This window comes from Equus asinus, chromosome 21 (assembly GCF_041296235.1).
Source record: "Equus asinus isolate D_3611 breed Donkey chromosome 21, EquAss-T2T_v2, whole genome shotgun sequence".
Lineage (NCBI taxonomy): Eukaryota > Metazoa > Chordata > Mammalia > Perissodactyla > Equidae > Equus > Equus asinus.
Window position 1 is genome coordinate 30,548,533 of NC_091810.1, and position 21,973 is coordinate 30,570,505.

At 42.2% G+C, this 21,973-nt stretch overlaps 1 protein-coding gene across 15 annotated transcripts in view; it reads left to right on the forward strand.

The window, feature by feature from the left end:
• The window catches only part of FOXP1 (forkhead box P1), a 575,342-nt gene that overhangs the window by 278,883 nt on the left and 274,486 nt on the right, over positions 1 to 21,973 (forward strand). The window contains exon 5 of one of the 15 annotated variants that reach the window (XM_070492651.1): positions 8,391 to 8,468. The exons of the other annotated variants lie outside the window; for them this stretch is intronic. The gene's annotated coding sequence lies outside the window, so the exon portion shown is untranslated. The remainder of the gene's footprint in view (positions 1 to 8,390; positions 8,469 to 21,973) is intronic. 15 annotated transcript variants of the gene reach the window in all.

The window sequence follows — 21,973 nt, forward strand, 5'->3', positions numbered from 1 at the left end:
ATGCCAAAGAGTGAAGTGTTATTACCTAAAGGCTAGCAAGCCCTCTGAAAAAGATCAGATACTGGATTTTGATATCTCTCTTTTAAATCCTTGCTTTTAGTCAATGTGAAAATCCAGTTGGGATTGCTGATTGATTTCAAAACCCAGTGAAAAGAAACAGTTGATTCAGCCCAGATCAACCGCATCCTCACTTTGGACTCACAACTCTGGCTGGTCTCCTGTGTAATGCTAATTTATTTTATCAACTTCCATTATTTATATATCATCTAGAACATTTGTTTTAGTTGCATGTCAAATGACACAGCCCATAATGGCTTAAGCCAAAAGGGACAGATTATGAAACTAAATAGGTCAGGTATAGTCCTGGCTGGACTTGATTTGAGCCCTAAAGCCTCATCTTTACATTTCTCCCCTCTGCTTTCTTTTGTGTTGACCCCATTTCTAATGGGACTCCCTTCCTGGTGGTGAGCAACTCCAACAGTTCCGTCCTTGCAATTTCTCAGCTCCCAGGGCAGCAGAGAAGGTCTCATCTGGTGTCCAGGCCATCAAGCATTTGCTCTCCAGGATTCCTTTGGTCACATGCTTCTTGAGGGACCTCGAGGATCAGCTTTCACTTATCTTTACCTTCTGTTTGCTGTTTGCAGTGCAGTTAAAATTGATAAACCCCAAGGTCCTACTATATTCTGGGTTCCATAGGCCTGAAAACACTAAGATGAGTAACATATTTCTGTAGATCTTGGGGAGCTCATGGCATGTTAGAGAAGGTACGGAAGCTAACATGGAAATCATTTTGGATGTGAATTATTAGACTCAAAGGAATTCTAAGGAGGGCTCATCTTCACCTGGGAATATTAGCAGGAGATTCATGAGAAACGTGACACTGGAGTTAAGCTTCTGTGAGGGGTAGAACTTCATGCCTACAGATCAGAGGAGTAGGGCAAAGACATCGCAGTAGGAAAAGAGCATGAGCAGACAATTTTAATTTTCTTCAAGTTCTGTGTATCAGGCTTCAAGATGGCCAGTGCACCATCCTCTTCTTATCTTGTAGCCGCCCTCTATGACCAGACCTTCCAAGATAAACACTCAGTCCTCAGAATATTCGAGCATTTTATTTCTTTGCATTCGTTTGGCAGAAGCATTTATGACTTTGTATTGTTATTTACTTCTCTCTCTTCCCCAGTTCGTTTTTATGCTCATTGTCTGGGCTGTACAATTAGTGCCCTATTATCAAGCAGTAGTCCCCCTGTTAACAAAGGGGTTGTGTTCCAAGGACACACTTTGTCATCAGAAACTTTGTGCTCGGTGAGTGAAATAATGGAGGCAGCCTCAAGCTGCATGCAAGGAAGACTGAAAGGGAGTTGGTACAGCATGAAAATATCAGCCAAGTTTTGTGCTGGAAAACACAATACTGTAGTCTTGAACCTGACAAAGACAAGGACATTGGAGGAGGGAGGAAAGCAGCTTAATTTCTGGCTAAGGTAGTATGGAGGAAGGGTGAGGACCTGGGCGTGTATTAGAACTTGGAGCCAAATTTTGTTACAGTGGTATTGGGGCCAAGTGACACTGCTTCACACAAGCTAGACATGTATGAAGGAGGCCAGTGGCAAGTAGAAAGCAAATCAGGATCTGATTGTTAGTTGGACTTGCCCTTTCGCAGCACCGCCTTGTAGGTCATTGTTGGAATCTGAGCTTGAATGCATGGCCCAGTCTTGGATCTAAGGGGCCTCTTTCTCATCCTTTACACAAAGGTGAATCTGGCCACTCTCAAGTGGGCCACGTGGGACCAGAAAGATGTAGAACTTGCTCCCTCTGCTCATTGTCGAACAGAGAGGATTGAATACGAAAGAGCGAGATGAATCTGCACCCGTGGGTGTGAGGCCTCTCCTTAGTCCCAATTTTAGTGAGAAGGGAGGAGACTCTCCTGGGGAGAGATCCAGAGAAATTTCCCTTCTCCACGCACTGCATCTACCAAACCAAGGAAGACCATGGCTGTGATACAGTTATCTCCAGATCCGCAGGTAAGCTAGAACTGAGCTCTTCCCTAGCCGTTCTGGAGTTACCCTTGAAAGAGTATCAGCAGGAACATTGGGAAGACATTTGTGAGCTCCGTTGATTCCAAACTCGAGTCAAAAAATGCACCGAAGTCAGACTGAATCTTTGTACTGGTCAGTGAAGGTAACCCTTTAATAAGGAGCAGAGCTCTTTGTCCTAGTTGGTCATCAAAAGCTAATATAAATATCTTCTCTTTGGCATAACATTTAAGTACAGCTCCTTAACATTAAAGGGTTGTCAGTCAGTGGAAATGAAAGACTGAGAGAGGAATTTCTAGTTTTGAAGGGGAACAGGGCACTGGAGACCCATGTGAGAAGATAGAGTTGGAGGGGCAGTGTGGCACACAGGTATGGAAACTTCCGGGTCTTCTCTACTGTTACTGAGGCCACTTTCTGCCACTTGTCGCATCCCTAGTATATTTTGAGACCCCAATATGTGTCCCATATTTGGGGGCAAGGACCATATTGATTTTGCTCACCAGTGTTGGATATAGTCCTACACATAGCCTCACGTGGATATTATGGTTGACCCACTCATGATGCAGAGGGTACTGCCAAGAGCAAGTTACAGATGTTATTTTTCATTTTCATTGTTACATAAATTTTCCCCAGTGATCTATTTATCAAGGTTTTACTCTTCACTCTCCTATAATTGAAGACTCTATTGCACAAAAAAACCCCATTATTCTATGTGTATAGAATGTTGATAGATATAATACTGCCTTGTTCGGGGGTTATTTTTTGGGTGTATGCTTTATCTTAAAGTCACTCTAAAATCCCAATGGGTAGAGAACCTGTCTTTTAAGAATCTTTTGACTCCAGATTTAGAATATATAATAGGTGCTTTATAATTGATTATTTCCCCAGTGACACTCTTAAGCTTTCTTGAGTAGAAGAACAATGTCTTATATTTATTCCTCTCCTCTGCCAGCGTTCTGCACATAGTAGGTCTTGTCTTGGAGGCAGAGCTGTTTTTGAACAGCGGTGTTAATCAGACACCCTGTAAAATGTTGCTCCTTTCAATGCGTGGCTTTGGCCTTAAGCCCAGTGAAAGCACATTAATGCTTTCTCTTATGAGTTTCTCTCTGTAAGGTTTTTCCTCTTTGTCTCCTTTCTATTTTTTGGTACATGAGCAGGCTCTGTCTCTTTGGGGAAGCAGCAGGCAGCTTCACTGAGTACAAATGTTATATCCACATGTGGAACATAGCCCCAGAGATAATCATACGTACCACTGATCCGTCAGTAGATTCTATTACGCATGTGGTTCTTTTATCAAAAGAATTAAGTTTTCTTGATATGTTAGAAAATAGTACTTTTTTGGCCAACTCTGGAATAGATGAATAGATGTTTTGGGCATCTGTCTAGATTGACAGCTTTGGATTGCTTTTTTTCCTGAATTTTGGTAATTCCAGATTTGAGAGTGCATTTGCTCTTAAATTGTGTTTTCAAGTTATCATACTGTATTTGTGGACAGTAATTATTTCTTTTTAAAGTGAAATATATCCCCACACTCTTTTTCAAAAAATCTAAGTCTTTAAGAAACACTCATTGATTTTTTTTTTTCTCTCTCTTCCCTACATATGTGTTTGAGTAGCAAAGATCCTCAGATGCATTTCTGTTGGAAAGAAGTATTCTTTAAATAGATGGGTGCAATAGCATAATCATGTCTTGTACTTGAGAAGATATCACTTGCCTAATGGCATAATAATTGATTTTTTTCACCCCTCGTCTCTTTAGAATAACACTTTTTAAACCCCCAGAAAGAGCTGAAGATGAGACATGACAATCCAGGGAAATGTACTGGCCACTTCACCCATGCGCCTGATCCCTCTTGATAACTTTTCTGGGGCCTGATCAGTGGTTATCTGTCCTGTAAGAAATCCCAGATCAATCCAGTCACAATATATTGGACCCCAGCCCGGCTAAGACCAGGTTACAAGATAAAGCTCTCATGCCTCTTAGCTGTTAGGATGGAATTTCCGTTCATTGAAAGCATAAATCCTTTGCATAATATTTTTACCCTTGTTTTCTTCCTGCATGTAAACCTTTATTTGGTGCCTTCTCTCTTCTGCGGTGGGATTGACTTTTCAGATGAAAATTTGGGAGATAATTACTCCCCTCCTGCATTCCTGTGGCTGTAACAATGGCCAAGTCCCAGTGCCACTTTGATTTAAAAAATTTCCAGAGCGGCTTGCCTGTGTTGCCTTGGTCTGCCTTGTCTTAGAGGCACATCATTTTTGCACATCAGTATTAACAATTCAAACACCCTGAAATGCTAATAGCACTAGTAAGCTTTTAATTCCATGGAATTTATTGCTTGCTGTATTTCCATGAATTTATAACGCTTTGATTCTTAAGAGCCCCATTTAATCAGTTTTGCCTGGCACCAACATAATAAACAACTTGCCGGTGAAAAAGTGCCACTTGGGGGAGGCTGCTAACAAGGAAGTTAAATGCTTCTGCCACTAGCAGTTTCTTCGCTGTATTTTTCATGAGCTGTAATGTACTTTGCTGGCTTCGGAGCGGTGGTTAAACACAGGACGACGAGCCCCGCTCCAACACTCAGAAGCTCAGATTTTGCTGGGTCTCTGCGAAAAGCACGGAAGAAACCAACGCTTTTAGCCTTATTTTTTTTTTCTCCTCCAGCTTAATGATTTCTAATACTTTTTCATTATCTTTACCTTAATCTATTAGCATATGATTTATGGACTGGAATGGTGAGTGATATCAGTGGGCAAAAACAATCATTAGAGGCTGTTAAGGAACATTTATTGTTTATTTGTCTGCCTGTCTATAAAAGTACACATGATGGCCCTAATAGCAAAATATCAAATTATCAAGTGCTTTAAAGCAGAAAATGTCATTTGTTTCTCAAAACTGCACCAACTTTATATAATTGCCCTTTTAATTATCCCTAGTGGCCCATGAAATTTGCAAAACAGAGCATCAAAGGTTTGATTTACTTACATCTTGCACTTTGGCGGGATTCTTAATGAATATTGTTTAGTACTGATGCCGAGATGAAATTTGTAACTGTGTATAGTGAGGGACGTAGAAGCAGGCGGGAGTCTGGTAGTAAAACTGAATCAACTGGGTTCCTCAGGATGGAACAATATGGCCATATTCTTGGACCTAACATTCCGAAAAATCCTTTTTTATAGTGGAATTTTATTTTTGATTCAGGTCTGGGTGGATACACATTAAGTTTAGTTTTTTAGTTTCTTTTTTCTGCCTAATTAAGTCATCTCATCATTACTTTCCTGGGGCCTTTGAGGGATAATTTGTTTGTTTCTCGGCGATTTTGGATTGGGGTCAGGTGCTGCTTCAGAAATCGCAGTCTACGAGATGACATTCAGAACGGGATCCCTAAAAGCTAGCCTTTTGCAGTTGCAGACCTGTGGGCTGATTTCAGACTGAGACTTTATTAGCTCCCTGGAGCCCACTCTGAGTCTGAGGCCTCCTGGGACTGTTTTGGGTCAGCTTCCTTGAAGTTTGTGTGCAACGTAAAGTGCCATTAAGTGAAAAACTAAAAAACGACTCGTGAGTCGCTGTGAGCCCAGGAGGGGTGTGCATGGATGGTGCTGCAGTGTGAGTTTCGATCTCTCTGCAGTTACCTTCCTAGATTTTTGTCTTTTGTCTTTCATGCAGAGATGAAACACGGGGCTTATATCTTGAGTAACAAGCGTAGTAGTGATATAGGACATTGATAGGGAGACCCTGGAATTTGATTGCAGGCTAGTTCTCTGGGCACAGGAAGCTCTCTATTGGTTCTCATTGATAGAGATATTAAATAATCCTGGTGGGAAGGTGGACACCTGTGGAACATCACTTGTTAGGCGTCCCCGGGTTGACAGCGCACCAGTGATAACCGCCCGATGGGTGTGGCGTGCCTACTCGCATCTTCCTCGCCTGTTGATGAGACTGTCACGGGACAGAATCAGGACACTAACAGAACTGTATAAGATTACATCTCTTATTTCCCCTGTATCTACCTGACTTGTCATTCAGTCGGAGGGGCCAGCACCATGTCTCCAGAAAACCATGTTGGTTGTTGCCTGGTAACTTGTTCTTCTCAGAGTGATGGTAAAAAGATTGTTTCCTCCCAGTATCTCCCCTGGTAGGGAATGGAAGAAGATCAGTATTAATTACTTGGCTCATCATTGTTTAAGGGGTGCTTCGTTATCCTCCCCACCTTTCGCAGTCTTCTGGGGCTTTTCCTGCCCCTTGGAAGCTCTGAAATAGCATTTGTCAGTTCTCAAGCACCTCAAGATACTTAGTCTTAAGTCCTTGTGATGTGACTGTATCTGACTTTCAGAATTATTTTCTGTCTCCTTCATCCAGTTGATGGCAATTTAGGAGTGGAAATCATTTCAAAATTATTAAATTGCAGGCATTTTTAAGCAGTCTGTTAGCCCTAACCACCAGAAGTAGAAATATTTGCCTGTTCCGACTTCTTTTGTCTTACACAGTTACGTCCCCTGCTCTTACTTATTGTCTCTTGCAAATTGTATCTCTATTCTTGCTTTTAGCTCCACGACCTTGTCCTTCCTTATACAATAGATGTTGTTCTCGGTCCTCCACATCAGCAGTGTGATTTCTACCTGTCTGACATTTCCATTCGCAGACGCAGCTCTGTGCTCAGTCATCCTGCAGGCCTCTTGCGCACAGCCCTCGTGTCGGTGGCCTCGCTTTGATGCTTCGAGAGCATCTGCACGTTGGTCTTTTCCCTTTGGTTTTCCTTGGATTCTCTCCCATTTGGATCTCCTGTACACTACTTTAAACTTTCCTAGTAGTGATTCTATTTTTCACATATATTTATGAAAGGAGGACCTCTCAGAAGGCAGGAGAGACCTGGGCCACTTCTATTACTTCAAGGCTGGTGATGTGCGAATGCGTAACACAAAGGTAAAACGGACTTAGGAGATTTATGGTAACTTCTCAATGTTTACCTTAAATAAGGTAATGTTTTCACACATGCACACAACATATAATGCAGTATAATAGCGTGCAGCACACGATTTACCCAAAATAGTGCTTCTGATGTATTTAGGTGATGCGATGCCATAATGGACCTCAAGGTTAAAATTCTTTGATGAAGGACTGAATGCAGTCCTGTCGTATTTCTGTGACTAGGGGGTTAAATCTGATTTAGAGAAAGCATTAAAAGTCCAAATTTGTGACCCTATGTGGATATGAGTCATAGTCTAGGTGACTTTCTTACATTCCCAATGCCTGTTGCTTTTCCAGGCACCTTACACTACTTACAGGCTACTTTCTTCCCTTCCTCCTGCCTTGCTGCTTGTTCAGGCTCTGCATCTATCCTTAAAGCCCTAACGAATTCTTCTTTGTTGTAAAAATTGAACCCACCATTTGGCAGGTTTCAGAACCAGCCGTGTCCCGCACTGTGTGCCTCGTTGGTCCACATGCTATCCGAGTCATTCCATCTCCGTGACTTCTTGCCCTTTGGAGACTCCTTCTCCACTTTTGGTGCCCTCACCTGTTTCCTGAGGTGTCAATGAGCTTCCTACCTTTTGATACCGGAAGCGCAGCCTTCGCTTCTCACCCCCTTCCTCGTACGTGATTCAGCTGAGGTTTATCTTCATGTGTTTGTTACTTTGTTCTCAGTTTCCTTCACACTTTATTGGTTCTTTTGGAGTCAGTCCATGTGATAGAATGTTCCTGTGCTCGTGCTTCTTGCCATAAATCGTCATGGCGCCATTAACAAGCTCATAGGTGATTGGGATGATAGCTAGCCTGGGAAGCTAGAGTCTGCTTCTTTTCTACACTGTTCCATGTTTTCTGTTCTGTGCCCCTTTGAGAGAGACAGAGACAGAAACAGACAGATTATATGTCAAGTCAGCCCATTGCTGAGGTGTCTTTGTCTCACATCTGGCTGTTTCCTCTTAGGGGAAAACCTTCCAGTTGGCTCTCGAGGACTGGAGGTGAGCTGACAGATGAGAGACTGTTAGCAGTGGGTGCTGCTGATCTGTTAATGGATTTGCTTCAGGGCTAAGAGATTTCTGGAACTCAGAGCCTTTCTTTTGTTCAGTTCTTGGGTCATCTTTGATATCAGAGAGGCAGAATTCTCCCTTCTCTTTTTTTTCTGATGTCCTGTGCTCTATCTCCCAACTGATTTCTCACCCGGTAAATTGTGGCAGGTACCTGGAACCGTGCTAACGCAGTTCTCAATAAATTTGGCTGATGGTGTTGCTTTTAGCTAAAGTTGTGGTTGTTGTTGTAGTTAAACCAAAGAGAAGTAGTCTAGAAATTTCTTGAGAAAGGAGAGAAGGTACAATTTATTGTTTTCTCTTTCTCTATTTTCTCGCCTCCCGCCTCTAGATTCCTGGAGTTGGAGCTAGTACTTTACGGAGTACAGCTGGACTTACCCTGAAGCTTAGGGAGGGAGCTTCTGAATGTGTAAGTGATAAGGAGTGCAGTTTCTAGAATTAGATGAGCTGGGTCTTGCATCCCAGCTCACCAGCTTTCTCGCTGTGTGATCCTGTACAAGCTACTTGACCTCTCTGAGCTTCTCTTTCCTCATCTATAAAATAGGGAAAACTGTACCCATTTTAAAAAGTTTGCTGTGAGAATTAAATTCAATAATGAATATAAAAGCAGAGCCTGGTGCACAGTGAGCACTCAATAAATGTTACACAATTCCTGGTAAAGGACTATGATCAGTTGCATAATTCTGTACATCCAACTGAACTACAATGTGATAACTGTGTAATGGACAGTTTTGTGCTTCAGATCCAGAGTAGAGGCTGATGACGAGAACCCTGGGGACCTCCCTGCCCTCGAACACAGTGTTCAGCAAACCAGCCAAGGAGGACTGAGGGATGGGTGCCAGAGCAATTAGAGAATCCAACCAGATCCCCTCTAAGTGCAATGTTTTCAGAGTTGTTAGCCCTTAAAGATTGAACTAATTTCCCTAAAAGACCATTCATGGCTCTCCATTCCCAATGTCAAGATTCTGTGGGTCTTGCGTTTCTCATCCTCATTTGACTACGTTCTGGAATAACAGATTTTGTATTTGTTGCAGTTCACTACAAATACTCCATGGGTCTTCGGAATTGATGTGTTTTGGAAAATATCACTTTTGTTTGCTTTGCTGTCAGAGCACAATAGCCTATTCTCTCCAGAAGTCACTCCAGCACGAGTCTCCAGGACTGTTGGGTGTCCATGATAAGGTGGCAAGCACGGGTGGCCTTGATCTTGGGGGCACCAATGCAAAAATTACATTGAGGATTAAATTATCCATTGGGTATAGATTCCCAAATGTTTTTTCCTCTTAAAACTGTCTCAGGATGTATAACTCGTAGTCATATGGAAGCGTTAAAGTCACTGAATGAGATTTTTCTAGACAGTTGCCTTCTCAGAATTTGGGTTTCCTTCGAGTGTATTCAAGCTAGTTATTATTAAAGAGTTTTGCGGTGTAGCTTTGAAAAGGGACTATATCTTCCCCAAGGAGTAGCTTATGTGTGACTAGAAGCTGGGTAGGTGGAGCAGCTTTATGTAGAGACATAGGTAACTTTGACTTTTCCACAGACGATTCTTCTAACTTTCAGATTAGGTTAGGCTCTCTGATTATAGGTTCACACAGCATCCTGTATTTTCCCCTAGCACTTACAATGATGGGTGATTCTTTTTGGAGCTGTTCTTTTAGCATGTGTATGTACAAAGATGGCAAGTTCCTGAATAGTCAGGAACGCTATTCACGTCTGTTTGCCCAGCACGTCACAAAGGATCTGGCACATGGTCGGACTTGATATACAAATTTATTAAACACTGGTTGAGTAGGAAGAGCAGGCGTTTTTATTCTTGCCTTACTGAGAATTTTCCATAACTGGCTATGTTTCAATTAGGATTGAATTTGGATGCACTGAACAGAAACCTGACTACAGTGTCTTAATCCAGGAGTTGGCAAACTTTTTTTTGTAAAGAGCCTGACAGTAAATATTTTAGGCTTTTGCAGGCTATGCAATCTCTGTCGCAACTCCCCAACTCTGCTGTTGTGACATGAAAGCAGCTATAGACAATGCCTAAATCAATGGGCGTCGCTATGTTCCAGTAAAACTTTGGGCAAACAGCCTCCAGATTTACCCTAAAGGCCACAGTTTGTAGTCCCCTGGCTTATTCAAATGTCGGGGGGAGTTTTGGGGGGGCGGTAATTCTGTTTAACAAAGCAGGAAGTCCAGAAGTAGGCCCTTCAAGGCTGGTGCACTGGTCAAGGGAGTCCCCCAAGACTGAGCCCCTCCTTGCTTGTCAGTCCACCATCTTTAGCATATGGTCTGATGGTCACAGAGTGGCCCCTGTACTTTTAGACATCAAGGGTGTGTTTCCAGCAGGAAGGAAGGGAAAGAGCAAGGGACCAAGTTGTTTCTTCTCTCCAGATTTTGCTTCTTTGTGAAATAAACTATATCTTCCTGGACTTGCTTTCCTACTTTGGAAGGAACGTTCTTCCTTTGGACGTCTGTCTATATCTCATCGGCCAGGGCTGTGTTTCAGGGCTACTTTCTGTGACGAGAGAGCCTGGAAATGAAAATATTTTAATTGAGCTCATTGCTGCCCAAACGAAACTGGGATTCTGGTGCTGAGGGAGGAGGGCGACTGGAGATTGCTTATGCAACTGGCAGAGTCTGCTTGCTGTGGATTTGAAACTGTCCCCCAGCTCCGCCTTCCTCCCCAACTACTTTCTATTCAGGGTTAATTATGTTATGTATTAAGCAAAAGAGGCCCTGGTTATGCACCTGTTTGGCAGATTCAAATCTCAGCAGTTCTGCTCACTGCCCTGGTGACTTTGACCTCAGTTTTCTCTACCTTAAAATGGGGAACAAGAGTGGTACCTACTCTGAAGTTGAGAGGAAGTTTGAGAAGGTATATGAAGCCCTTAGGACTGTGCCAGCAGGTGATAAACACTCAGTAAATAGTACATGTCATCATTATCACTACCATGAATATACAGATTACGTTTTTCTCTCCACTTGCTCTTACTATCACAGAGATTGGCTGACCCTGTAGCCCAGTTGTTAAGTTCGGGACACTCCACTTTGGCAGCCCAGGTTCTGTTCCTGGGTGCAGACCTATACCACTCGAGGTGGCCATGCTGTGGCAGTGACCCCCATACAAAATAGAGGAAGATTGTCATGGATGTTAGCTCAGGGTGAATCTTCCTCAGCAAAAAACAAAAAGAAAGGAAAAACAGAAGAAAATGGAGAAGAAATGAATATAAGCTTTCCAACTATTATAAAATGTAGGAAGGATTGGGGATGTTCTTTCTGTAGCTATAGGCATTCCAGAAGTTTGTGAGCTTTTAAAAACTGACAGCCCCCCCCCCGTCCCCCCCCACCCCGTTAGACAGTAAAGTTTGCGATAAACAACAATAGAACAATAAAAATTAAATTCCCAAAACCCTAACTATGGTCACACTCTCCCAGCAGCTGTTGAAGTTCTCAGCCTTCATGGTATATGCATAGATGAGGTTTTGTTGTTTTATTTGAGGTTTTAAACATATTTAAATCCCTCTGGGCTGGTATTTCACGGGCCGGAAGTCTGACTCTGTCAAAGGCTGAGTTGCCTCTGTGCTGTGTACACAGCAGAGAACTCCTGCTTTATCTCCTGTCCCTGCCCTACTGTAACCAGTGCAGGTGTGGGCAGAGGTGTTCTCAAGAGCAGAAAGGTGGGAGACGCCGACTTGCTGTGATCGTCCTGATTTTAAGTGAGTCTCTTTGGGGGTTTCCTTAACTCTTCAGCACTGGGTGAGAAGTCCTTTCTGCGGTGCCCCGGGCATGTCTGCATTTGCCTTACAAGGGCTAGCCATTTTGCAAATGGAGTCTGGAGGCCACCCAAAGAATCAGGCCTGGGGCTCATGAACCCAGCACCTTTGCCATGGCTCAGGGTTCACTAGGTCAAATCATGGAAGCGAGAACCTTATTGAGAGAACACTTGTAAGTTGTGTTTCTAAACCAGTCACAATACTTCAGTAACCACCCAAGTGTCATTTTTAAAAAGCAAAAGCCAAGCCTCAAATTAGCAGAGCTCCAGCAGAAATCTCTTCTCCAGATCCATTACGCAGGAGATGAGCTGGGTAAATACCGCAGACTCTCCCATTTAGACTCTGACCCTCGCTCAGAAAGGGGAGTGATTCGTTTCCCACGTTGGTTCCATGCCCACCTTTTTGCGAACCTTTTAATTTAAAAGAGACAGTGATTAATGATGCTTTTGATCCGCTGACTTTTTTTTCTTTTAAAGGGCAGCCTCTTTCTTTTCTACATAAATTTGATGTTGGAAGTAAACCATGAGTATAAAAATTATATTGCTTATTTATTTCTGGGTGTGTTAGGCATCCACTAACCCTCTTTCCCCCAGCCGCAAGCTTTGATCGTCACGGTGCAGGCTGGTTCTTATCTTTTTTGTGGTGTTAGCATTCAGTGTTTAGTACATGGTAGGGGTTTGACAAATATTTGTTGAGTGAATACATGGATGAATGAATTGATAAATGATACTTAATAATCAGGACTTGTGTGGAGGGCAGTTCCAAAAGGATATTTCCAGATACGATGTGCGCCTTCTTACTGAGAAATGAGAAATATTCTGTAGGCTGTGCGGATGGGCTTTGTTTTTTTTGAGGAAGGTTAGCCCTGAGCTAACTACTGCCAATCCTCCTCTTTTTGCTGAGGAAGACTGGCCCTGAGCTAACATCCGTGGCCATCTTCCTTTACTTTATATGTGGGGCGTCTGCCACAGCATGGCGTGCCAAGTGGTGCCGTGTCCGCACCCAGGATCTGAACCGGCGAATCTCGGGCCGCTGAGAAGCAGAACTTGTGAATTCAACCACTGCGCCACCTGGCCGGCCCCTGGATGGGCTTTGTTTTGAACCTGTGATGATCCAAATTAAGGTGGTTCGCTGTGGACCATATTTCTGCCTGGTACCCTTGGTAGTAAGATTGGTGTTTCTTGCCTGGGCAGGAGATCAGGCCACCAAACGCAGAGCCATTTTGAAGTTTGTGAATATTTTCACCGTCATCCTAGGCTACTTCTTAGTAATCCCAGCTTTAGTCTCCAGAGCTTGGTAACCTGTCTTGCTATTCTGTGCTTCTTTTATTGTGGGGATGTAGATGTCAGTAACTAAGAAGGGGACAAATATTGTATTAATCACAGCATTACATCAGATCTTAGCAAATGTAGGTTCTGGTCCAATTCTTTCAGAAATAAGAATCTTGTTGGGGATGGAGGCTTTACCATTTTGCTCAATTTTATGTTTTCTTCCTTAAATATGTAAAACTGCAAGTATTGGTCTTAGTTCCAGGTTGCGGAACTAGAAACTAAAGTTCGAAAGAAAACGGAAAACTAAGGTTTTTTAAATAATGTGTTTTATACTGTGTTGAAAACTTAGTGATAATTTACAAAAAGTGGCATCATTTGTATACTTTGTTAAGTATAGAATGCAGTCTGAAGCTTAATGTGCTGTGAGATAATTATTTGGACTCTCCGGCAGCTTTGCGAGGGTCCTATATTACTTTAAAAGATATAAATGACAGGTTGTGTAACTCCCTGCTTTCTTACCTTGAACTATCTTTTCGGGCTCTTTTTTGTTTCACCTTAATGTGCTCAGGGAACTCCTGCGTAGCTTAAAAGGACACCCAAAGGAAAGAAATGCCGTTAGTGGTTTAACAAATTCCAAACTTTATTAGCAATTTATGCTTAGAAGGGCAAGTGGCGTATGGTGGAAAGCTCATGGCACCATGAGTTGATGTACCTCAACTCTGATCCAGGTCTGCCCCAGCTTCTGGTCATGTGCACAACTGCCCACTTCACTCATTCCCTATGATGCATTTCTGCCCTGTGAGGAGCAGATTTCATTTTAAATTTAGGTGACCCAGAGAGGCTACTCAGTGTCAGGTTCTTACAGTAAGGCGCATTTTTGCTCATATTTTCAATGTGGAAATAAAATACATCAACTGGATCGTACATTTTGATCCTCAAAACTTTTCTCATGCCCAAATCTTGTGTCATCTTTGAATTATTGTTGCCTTGTGTTTTGCTCTTACTATTCACTTTCTTTTGAGTTCCAGTCTTATTTTCACCCCAAATTATGGGTTAAAAAGGTTAGTCCAAATATGGTACAGAAATAATTAAATTAGTTAACATTGCATATCGTGTTTAGGAATGTATGAACACTTAACAGACTCTATCCAAAAGTGTAAAACACAAATGATGGACAGTAGTTGACAAAAATGAACTGTCACATAAATTCTTGCACAAAACATGGCCAAAATGGCCCTCTGCTTAAAACAATAACAACAAAAAGCCTGGCGTGCCAGGTTCCTTGCATCCCTTCCCCTTTTTCTAAATCTTAGTTCCCTGCTGCCCCTTCCTCACCTCATCCTCCACCTGCCCTACCTAATTGGGTGGCATCCTGAGCCTCCAGCAGGACTCCCTGCCCCCCTACCCTCCAACATTGCTCACTTGTGGGCCTGATCCAGGCTCCCTTGTCATAAGGGGCTTGGATGTAACTCCACATAGCAAAACACTCCTCATGGTGTGTGTTGGTTAATATGTAGTTCTAAGTGATAGACGCCATCTTGTATCAGACATGTCATTGATTTGTAAGCATTTTTGTTTTATCACACACTTATTTCTATGAGTTTTTCTTCTTACCGATGTTCATCCACAAACCATCTAGTCCATCTGTAGAAAACTGGCAGCTGACTGGAGTCAGCCCCTTTTCCCAGGTGCCATGGGGTTCTGTTTTCTTCCAACATAAGGATCATAGAATTGGGAATGTAGTCAACTGGGACCCTGGGACTGGTTCTGTGTCATCCTTGGAAGATAATAACAAGAAAAACAATAAGAATAATAGCAGGAAACATATATGGAGCATTTGGTGTGTGCCAGGAGCCATTCTGAATCCTTTGTGTATATCTTCTCTTTTAGTCCTCCTAACAACCTTATAAAAAACTCCTGTTCTTGACCCCATTTTATAGATAATAAAACTAAGACACAGAGAGGTGAATGAAGTAACCTCAGAAGTTCACATAGGGGTGTATCTGGGCATTAAGCCTGGGCTCTCCCGGTATCTACTGGAAGGCTTTGAATGACACGCTCACTCTCATGGGGCATTCCATTCTTAGACAGGGCTATTGCTTGGAAGGTTTCTCTGGTCCAGATCCACTTTGTGAATGTTATCAGTGACAGTTCTGGACACAGAATCATTTCAGTTCAAAAAAAATAAGTTCCCAGACTTAAAGTCTAATCAGAGCTTTCCCTTTTTCTCCATTCTCCTTCCACATCCTTCCAGTTGCCAAATTCTGTTTATTTAGCCTCTAAAGTCTCTCTCCTGCTTTCTGTTTTTCTGCCATTGCCTTCCTAACAGTAGAATGAAGACTTGGCTCCTTAGAATGGCTTTCAAGGCCCTTCATACCCTGACCCTATTCTGTCCATCTTCTGTCCCTCTAGTCTAGCCTTCCACAGAATGACCGGGTGCCTCTTGTGGGACTGGCTCTCTTCTGGGAGTTAAGGATAGACACAGGAGTGATAGATTCCAACTTGGTCCCCTGGCCTTGGGGAGCTTACATGAGACCACTTAGTCTACCCTGTTTATGCCCTGCCCTTGACCTTGTGCAGCTCATGTTATTGCTTCCTTTAGCTTTCGATGCCAATCCTCTTCTCTCCCTCCCCCCACTCCCCTACCTATTAACATCCTACTCACCCTTCAAGGCTTGGCTCGCATATCACTTCTCTGAAGCCTTTTCAATTTAACCCAGGCTGTGTGACTCACTCCTTTGTCTGGGCTCCCACAAGTGTGTGTTTGTATTTCATTATAACCTTTGTTCAAGTCTGCTCTGTATTTTATTGTGTTCTTTTCAGAATTGAAAGCCGCAAATTCTTGCCTGAAGGGAAGAACCTGTGTAACTTATTTTTATGTGCCCTAGAGCACACTAGCTAGATATCTAGTGTGTGCTCCACGGATGTTATTAAGCACAGCAGTAATAATTATCATATTGTACATCAAGGCAGCTAGATATTTTGTGTTTATTGTCAAGTTTGCATCTGCCAACCAGTTTGCTGTGGCTCCTGGAAGTCCAGAGTGAGAATCCACCTCCCTTCAACAGATACTCACATGGCTCAATTTCTTCATCTTTCCACATCCTGGAAACTTCCTCTGTTTACTCACATCTTCTTTTTATCCATTCCATATTTTTTTAATATCTCTAAAACTGTACTGCAGAAAACTGGAAAGAAGATTCCTGATTTTCAGATTTGGACACTGGTCTTTTTTTAATAAGCATTGGCCAAAATTTTATGTTGAATTTAGGAACAGCCACATATAACGTATAGGGGCACCGTATCACATATTGTGAATTATCTTGAGCTCGAATTCAGTCAGCTCAGCTTCCTCCTGTGAACCAGTGTCAGGCAAGGATCTCCCCATCATATTGGTTGAGTTCTTTGGTTGCAAGCAACAGAGATTAACCTAAAGGGAAAGGATTTTTTGGAGGAATAGCCAGTAGCTCATAGAACAGACAGACGTTTGGGAAAGGATAGCAAGCAGGACAATTCCAGTATAAGGCAACTTGAATGAATTGAACAGCTTGTCACCATCACTGCTGAAATCATTGCTCCCCAAATATTTTTCTCTCCTTACACCAGTCTGCTTAGATGAATCAGAGGGGCTTAGTTTGTGTCACGTGTCTACCCCGTTGCTATAAGAGGGCAGGGGACCTTGGTTGAGGAGTCCCACCCTGCTTGCAACAATTGGGGAAAAAGGTAATTCCCCAAAGGAAAACGGAGTGAGAATAGATTCTGGATAGCTCCCCCAAATTCAACAAATACCAGCTATCCCAGAATTCTAATGAATAGTAGAGTTTATTGGAGAGAGGTGCAGAGTTTTGCTCTATAAATAAAGCCCCACCTTTTGTAGCTTTAGCCTGTCTTTCCAGCCAGGATGGTGACTCTGTCACTGACGGTATCAGGAAACTTCCAATTTTGCATCACAGCAAGTTTGATGAGCCCACCTTTATCTTGTGTAGCTTCATCCAGTGTTTAAGTTACTGTGAAAGATGTAATAACAGACCCAGACCTGTAACTAGCTTGCTACTGAAGACCTTTCTCCAGCAAGTCCTAATAAAACCCAAGCTCTAAAAACCCATCATCAAATAATAAAAGAGAAATAGAGTAAATGCACAATTCAGGAGATTAATATAGAGCGGGAAGACAATCTTTTTTTCCCCTAATAATCTTTACTTTTATATCCTACTTTATGGGGGTGCTGTTTAATTTCACGTTCATTTACTTTAATTACTTCTCACGTATAGTTTGCGGGGAAGTTTGCCATTTTCCAACATCTAAAAGATGGCTTACTCGAGTTTCGTTTCAGACCCTGTTAGAATTAATATATAATAAAAACCAATGTGTATATTTCTCATTTTTCACCTCGAAGGAGTATTCATCGTAATAGAATCAGTTTTTCCGGGGAGATTTTATCAGACTTACAAGTCAAATTAGTCGGATGCATTTCTTCTGCTAATAAACAGGGAACCCTTACCCTGGAAGCATCTCCGCACTGAATTCCAATAATCCAGTGCTCCCTTGCCTCGAGGAGTCAACCTGTAAACGACCCAGGAATCAAAACATAAATTTATTAGCCTAAAAGGAGATTGTTAAGATGAGGGAATTTAAGAGGAGAAAAGTGAAGAGAGGTCATAAAATCAGAATATAAATATTGGATATGTGTTAGATTAAAAAAAAATTTAGAGGGATAGGCTTTGTTCTCCCCCACTCCAAGCAACATGTTTTTGGGGGACAAATTTTTATGTGTTTTTAATTGCATTTATTTGGGTGTGGCACATGAGGATAATGCAAGATGGATAAGGGGCTCTTATATGCTTACCCAGAAGAGGCGTGTGTTTCTCCTTTAGGAGATAATTGCAGTTGTCTAGGATCCGGCCACGCTGGACAGTGACTGCTTTGATCACGCCCTCCGTTTTGATTTGCCTCCTGATCTGTAGGTCCAAGGTTAATTGTGGGAAGATTTTGTCCATGAAACTATGACAAGCCCTTACACGGATGGAAAGGAGGTACAGTTTCTTTCAAGTGCCTTTATTGGGGGCAGTATGATCACTGACTCATTGGTTTTTGAGATGAGTTTGTTCCAAATCCTCCTTTAAGTTTAATCCAAGCTTCTGTGACCTTCTCAAGCTTCTTGTTCACAAGTCTTTCAAATGTTGAGATGCTGGGCATTTTGTCGAGTTCATAAGTGAGAAATGCTTTCTTCTCTCTCTGAGACAGGGCCGATTTGGCCGTACGGAAGAGGTACAAACCTTCCCTTTACGCCGTGGGTAAGATCTGCTGTAGTGAAAGATGCAGGTGAATAGATTGCTTAGGCAGGAGCTGTGGGAATGCAATGGATAAATGACAAGAGAGGAATTTTTCAGGGCTAATGGCAAAGCCCTCTTCAGTGTGTAGTTGAAATTCACCTTCTCTAGTCTTTTTGCACAAGATGGAGAATAAAAATGGTTATGATTGATGAAGCATTCAGTGTATATCTAACTGTAAGTCGGACTAGAGGGACTTGTAAATCACCCAAATGAAAGATTGCATTATCAGGAACATTAATATGTAACAGTTAAGTATGTCATTGCTTATCATAAGTCCTGGCATTCACAGGGCTCCGTGAGGCTAGCCAACCAAAAAGAAAAAACTTTTTAGCAAACGCCAGGCCACAAAACCTCTGTGTTTGAGGCCAGCCCAGTGATCATGACTCTTAATGGGTTATTTACTTCGGTGTTCCCAAACCATCTGTAGATTGTAGTCTCACCATAGGGGCTTAAAGATTTCCCCTGAGATATTATTGGGAAGAGAAAGGTAGGGTGGAAACCAGGGGGAAGCATTTATTCCCCGTGAGAAGAGGAAGTTAGGGAGGAGGAAAAATAGTAAACAGTGACTTATTAAGGGCGTGGAGGGTTAGGGTAGTTAAATGTTTAGAAAATTTTTTATTTCTTATAGATCTGTTGCCATTTACGTGGTTGACAAATTAGCAACTGTTAGAAAACCATTTCAAGAGGGTGGAAATTGGATCATTCTTATCTTTTTTATCTTTTGACAAAAGTAATGCCTTTTCCTCCAATTTCCATATTTCCATATGAAAATATATGAATGTTAATGTTACATGTGTTAACATTTTTCAGGGAGCACATACTTTTCTGCCTTTTTTTCATTTAACATGTTTATTGTGCAGGCATATATCCGCTGTTGCTCTGATTATCTGTCTCTCAACCGTAACATGAAGCCCAGCACCATTTTAGTCGGGTGAATTCATTAATATTTTAAAAAATTGTAATAGGTGCATCACATCAGAAGTAAATCTTTAGTTATTTGTAGAGGGATTCGAGATGGGGAAAACCAAGGAATGGACATTTATTGAGTACCTAGGACATGCCGAGTACTATGCTAGACACTTCGCAGTCATTTTGAATTCATTATCATTCAGTATTGATGATGATGATGATAGTTAACAATTATTGAGCACTTACTACGTACTAGGTCAGAACTTTGACAGGTATCTTCTCATTTAATTCTCACCACAACGTAAAAAGGTCAAATACTTCTATTCTTTCCATATTATTGATGGGAAACCTGAAGCTCAGAGAGGTCAAGCTAGTAACTCAAGATCACACAGCCAGGAGTTATAAAGCCAGGCTGGCTAATGGTTTTTCATTACCCTAAGCTGCATGCCACCTTGCCATGCCACGCTCCTCACACCTATGTATATGTTGCATGCATCCACTACGCTAACCTGCCTCCCCATATTTCCAAGCTATTTTTTCCTAACCTATGTTTCCTTTTTACAACTTCCCCAGAAGTTTATTTTTACCTTTCTTTTACATCCGTGATAAAACATTGGGGGAATCCATGAGCACTACGTGTGGCTGGCTTTATCCCATTCCATCCAGGGCACGGAGATAAACAGCACTAAAGTGACATCTTTGCCTGCTCGGATGGTGACTTCCGTGTGGATGCTGCTGTCACCTCTCAGGGAACATTCTTATCCATTGCAGGATGAGCCAAAGAATCCTTTCACCAAGGCACAGCTCATATGACTGTGTGTGGCCTGTGCTCTGAACCCAGGCTGCTACTGTTTTGTGTTAGAACAAGAAACGTTTGTCACTCAGTTGGGGTTGTCCACATGTTGCAGTTGGGGCCATGCATGTAACCATTTCCCTACTGGTGGCCAAGTTTTCTGTGATAGCTGTTGGCCTAGGACATTTTGTTTCACCTCTCTCTGCTTCTGTTTCTTCTCCTCAAAAATTGGGATAATTGGGGGCCGGCCCAGTGGCATTGTGTTTAACTTTGTGTGCTCTGCTTTGGTGGCCCGGGGTTCACCCGTTCAGATCCTGAGCCCAGACCTATACACCACTCATCAAGCCATGCTATGGCGGCATGCCACATAGAAGAACTAGAAGGACTTACAACTAGGATGTACGCCTGTGTACCGGGGCTTTGGGAAGGAAAAAAAAAAGAAAAGAAAAAAAAAAGAGGAAGATTGGCAACAGGTGTTAGCTCAGGGTCAATCTTCCTCACCAAAATTTAAAAAAAAAATAAATCATACCTTTAAAAAAAATTGGGATGATCATCGTGCCTACCATGTGGAGTGGTTGGAGACTGGGTGAGGGTAGCATAAGTAAATCGCTTTGGTAGAAGCCTTGCACGGAGTTGGCACACAGTGGATATGAGGTGATGGTGTTTTTCCTCTAAAGACTAAGAATCATTTTCTTCAGTGACAGTCTCTCAAATGACAAGGGAACCATCTTAGATACCAGGAGAATTGGCTAATTACACTTTGATTAGTCTAGTTCCCTCAAGGAACTGATTTTTCTCTTGTCATTCCTGGGATTTAGGATATATCAATTAGCATGTGTTCACCTATTAGTAACAGAAAATCTCACTAATGGTGGATGAAAATATAAGGATATTTATCATTTACTTGCTCAGAAATCTGAAAGTAGGCAGCCCCAAGATTGGTACAGCACTTGAATAATACCTTATTGCTGGGTTGGCATGTCTGTGATTCTTTTCACTTTTCCCTCATGGCCACAAGATGGCTGCTAAAGCTCCAGGCATCACCTTTCTACACAGTTGCATTTAAAGGCACAGAGTAGGAGGGGGGAGGCAAGACAGTGAGAGAGAGAGAATTCTCTCTTTATATCTCTTTCCTCTAATCAAAGAGGAAAAATATTTTCAAGCATTTCCCTTTTCTATCTTTTGGCCAGAACTAAGTTAGATGTCTATCCCTAACTGCAGAGAAAGCAGGGAAGAGGAGCATCTCATTTTTTTCAGCTTGAAGAGAACGAGGAGTGAGGGAAGGAGTTGGGATCGGGTGTTGTAACACTTCATACTTGACCAGCTAAGGTCAACCTAAAATCTAGATGATGCCTAGCAAAGGATATGAATGTTACTGTTTTCAGTTTTATTTAGGATGACAATGTATTTCTGGATTCCCACATTATTGCTAAAGCTGAATTTCTTGGTATCAAGAGAGGGTGGGTAACTCAAACACTCTTTGTTTACTTTCTTCATCATCAGGCTTTATCCCATCTCAACCTCTCTGTAGATCACCCAAGAAATATTTTGTAGATGGCTCAGCTTCCTGCTCAAAGCCATAGTTCTGGATGTTTCACGCCCTGCTCATGGTGTTGGGTGTGACTGCCCTCCCCCCCAAAATGATCTTCGCTTCTGTATTTGCCCCTTGTGAAAGAACATACTGACAGCTGTGATGTATTTATAATGTCATGGGGCTGGGTTTACTGTTACTTTGTTACATCAGTTTCATCTTTAACCCTAAACTGAAAAATTCATCACACTTTGAGCTACAGGGAAAAGCTCCCCCTTAATGTGTGTAGTTTGCAGTTTTCAAGGGAGGG